This window comes from Pyrus communis, chromosome 14 (genome assembly GCF_963583255.1).
Source record: "Pyrus communis chromosome 14, drPyrComm1.1, whole genome shotgun sequence".
NCBI classification, from domain to species: Eukaryota; Viridiplantae; Streptophyta; class Magnoliopsida; order Rosales; family Rosaceae; genus Pyrus; species Pyrus communis.
In genome coordinates, this window is record NC_084816.1 from 1,121,394 (window position 1) to 1,125,546 (window position 4,153).

The window sequence follows — 4,153 nt, forward strand, 5'->3', positions numbered from 1 at the left end:
ATGGGAGAAGATGCATCAATCATCATGATCTCAAGTGCCCAAAGAAATCTGGCTTTGGAAACTTCAGATTCAAACGAAACAGCTTTTGCCTTACTTCATCCAAATAAGCGTGCAAGACACGACAATGGTGTGTCATTTGCAAAATTCAAAGGGGTTGTGCCACAACAAAATGGTCACTGGGGTGCACAAATATATGCAGACAACCAAAGAATTTGGCTTGGCGCCTTCAAATATGAGAAGGAATCTGCCATGGCTTATGATAGCGTGGCAATCAAGCTTCGAAATGGTAAAGATTTGCATAGAAATTTTCCATGGACCAGCTTCACCGTTCAAGAGCCTCATTTCCAAAACCATTACTCAACAGATGCAATAATGAAATGATTAGGGATGGTTCCTATCCATCCAAATTTGATGCTTTTGTAAGGTCACAAACACAATCTCAAATTGAGGAAATGGGCAAGGACACCAATAACTCAATAAGAGTGCACGGTGATGGACAAGTATTGTGTAGGCAACTCTTCCAAAAAGAACTGACTCCAAGTGATGTGAGTAAGCTCAACAGGCTTGTGATTCCAAAGAAATATGCCGTCGAGTATTTCCCATTTGAGAATGTGGAAGTACATGGGACTGAGGACATTGAGCTAGTTTTCTATGACAAGTTCACGAGGGTTTGGAAGTTTAGGTACTGCTATTGGAGGAGTAGCCAAAGCTTTGTATTGACAAGGGGTTGGAATAGATTTGTAAAGGAAAACAATTTGAAGGTAAATGATGTGATCACATTTTATGCATGTGAGAGTGATGATCAAGTAATAAGAGAGGAAGATAAAGAAAGTACTACATTTTGGTTAATTTATGTAATGCATAGTGAAGGCGAAATCAACAGATCATGTTTGGTTGAGGAGGCCAATGAGCGTGAGGATTTGCAGGTACAACTGGAACTAAATTTGGGGGAATGTAGCAGCTGCAAAGTTTCAAACAGGTGAATGTGGCTGGTTTGGTATTGTTATGCTTTGAAAAAAAACTGCTTCTACTGTGTTGTGAGAATAAGCAGCTTTGAAATAAAGCAGCAGAGTGTTTGGTAAACTTTTTTGTAAAAGTGCTTTTGAAAAAAAAAAAAAAAGCAGTATTATAGTATTTGATAAACTTTTATGTAAAACAAATGTGAAAAAAAACTGGTTTTTCAAAGCTGGGTTTTGCAGCTTTGTGTTTTTGACTTTTTTTTTTTCACCCATAACTATGATAAAAAACTGAAGCTAAATGTTTACTAAAAATAAAAAAGCTTTCACCTTTTTTTTATAGCCACTTTTTTTAAAATCACCTCAATACTAAACTAGGACTATAGTGAAGATCACAAGGCATCCATAGCTGAGGAAAAAGGATTTAGGCTCTTTGGTGTGAATATTAAATAGATGTCTAGGAGAAGATGTTGATCATTTCATTTGGATTTTTTCCCCTCAAAATTGTATATTCTTTATTACTTTGAATCTTACTTTTCATCATTTTAGGCTGTCAACTCACCAATGTGGAATGTAATTTGCTTCATGATCGATCAAATTAAAATTTCATCGTTGCTATATGATATCATTATGAAAGTCTAGCTGTCTAGACTCTACATAATAGGTGTAAGCAAGTAGGCATTTTTTGGTAATATATTACTCTCACCTTTTTTTTTAATGTATTTTTATTATAAACGATCTTGCCTCATTCCATCAAAATTGTTTTTAAAATTGAAAATCAATCAATGTAATTCTTAAAAATGGGTGTTGCAAATCAATGCGGTCATTCCGTTACAATTTCGTAAAAAATTCTGTTATGTGTTGATGTGGCATATAATTGAATGTCACAAGTTTAATTAAATATTGGCACGTGGATTAAATATATTTAAATATAAATTTTTATATTTTTATATAATTAAAAATTTGAAAAAAAAATGAAAAAGAAGGTGAATCACAAGCCCGGCGACATCCCCTGAGCACTTCTCGGCGTCGCCGTACTTTCCTAATCCCAACCAGCCTTTCAACCACGCTGGGTTTGAATTGCTGCGATTTGGTCGTGAATTGAGTTTTCTTTTTGCTGGGTTTGGGCTGATTGCTTGAAAATTCCCCCATTTCAGTTTTCTTCTTTTCTGATTTGGGGAAGATTTGAGTTTTTTCCATTCCAGTTCTAATTCCGCAACTTTATAGTTTCGATCGAGAGAGAGAACGAATGGGAGTGTCGTCGAACAAGATCCTAAGGGATCTTCGGAAGTTTGGAACACGGTGGAGGTAGCGAAAGACGTGAGCCACGGGGATTGGGGAAGAGGAAAGACGATGAACTGTTCATCTTCTTCTTCTTTTTCCTTTTTTATTTTTCAAGTTTTTAATTATATAAAAACAAGATATTTATATTTAAATATATTTAATCCACATGACAATATTTAATTAGATTTGTAGAACTCAATTATATACCATATTAACATATAACAGAAATTCTGACGAAATTGTAACGAAATGACCATATTGATTTGCGACATCAATTTTCAAGGAATACATTGATTGATTTTCAATTTCAAGGATTGCCTTGATGATATGGGTCAATTTCAGAACCGTTTGTTATAAAAACTTCTTTTTATTATTTATATGTGTCACTCCTTATATTCGTATTATTTATATCTACAGCTTGAAATTTACTTTTCTTACATAAACTATTAATTTTCATGATGGTATTTCTCTTTATTTTAAAATGAGAGGTTTTATATTCGAATTTCATAGATGACGAATTTGATACCAAATTAGGTTGCCCATTGTGTGGCTTAGCCGAACTCCCCATCTCCTTTATAAAAATATCGATGTACTAAAAATATATATATATATATATATATGATCTAATAATTTCTTTGATCTATATCAAACTATTTGACGACATTTTATTTCGATTCAATTATCTATTTTGACTTAGCAGTTTTTTCATGATAAACTTTATATGAAATGTGTACTCATTTGAAATGACATTCTTTTTCATAGTTTGACATGCATGAATGCTAATAGTTTAAAAGAGAAAAACAAACTTCTAATAGTTTTTAGATAAACAACTTCACAGTGTCTCTAAACCCCTAGATTCGAAATCACTTCATCCACATAGTATTTATACGTTTTTATTATCAAGTATTTAATTATTTGAGTTCATGTTCAAAATGTCTCATGTATAATATGGGAATATGCATGCAGAAATGAAGATTTATATAAGAAAAAGCTGTTTTCAGGTGGTAAAGGAAAATAGAAAACTGATAAGGATAGGTCCATATAACACTGTGTATGTGAATGACTTATCAAATCAAACATTCATGCATCAGAGAAAGTGTCTGGCTCAAACTATCCTATCAGCAAACGATAAGCTGTCTTCCACTCATCATATGCTCGACTCCCATTGATCCATATATTATTCATGATTCATGCACTCATAATAAACAAGTGGAAGTCATCCACCTCCTTCCCTGTCACTCCTTTTTCCATGCATCACTCGGCCTTGTTTTCTTGTTTGTCTTCGATTTTAGAATGGGGATGATATTATATCACCATCTCTGAGTTGTCTCAAATATATAGAGTGAGTGTGGTTTTGGCGCCCATTGTAACTCCCCTCCCCCACCCCCACCCCCAACCACCCCAAAAAAATAATAATAAAGATTGCAATAAGCTTTTAAATCTAAAAGACTAAAACTCAAGGATAATGCTATGGAGACTATTGTAGATTAAATTTGCAAACTAAATGATGTGTCATCAATAGAGTAATGAACACGTTTATCAATGCTTAAGTAATAATTTAATACTCAACTTCCATATCATGTAATTTACAAAATTTTGTCTACAAATTAGTCACCCTAGCATTAACCAAAACTTAATTGCTTTCTACACTCATATATCAAATGTACAAGGTGAGTTACTTGTAGCAAATTAGAAACAATCGTAGCTAGAAGAGATTCTAATCACGTGATGAGTAAGATAGTAAAAGCGAAATAATCACCAAGATATCGCCCATAGCTAGGTAACCAGAGGAGAGCAGATTAAATTTCTTGCACGTGAGACTACTATGCCAGCCGGGAATAACATCTATGTTATGAAAGAGCAGGCAGACTATGCCCATTCCTTTATGAGTGACTTTAATGGCGCATTTACGT

General features: G+C 33.8%; 1 pseudogene; it reads left to right on the forward strand.

The window, feature by feature from the left end:
* LOC137715578 (AP2/ERF and B3 domain-containing transcription factor At1g51120-like) lies at positions 1 to 983 on the forward strand (annotated as a pseudogene).
* The last annotated feature ends 3,170 nt before the right edge of the window (positions 984 to 4,153 follow it).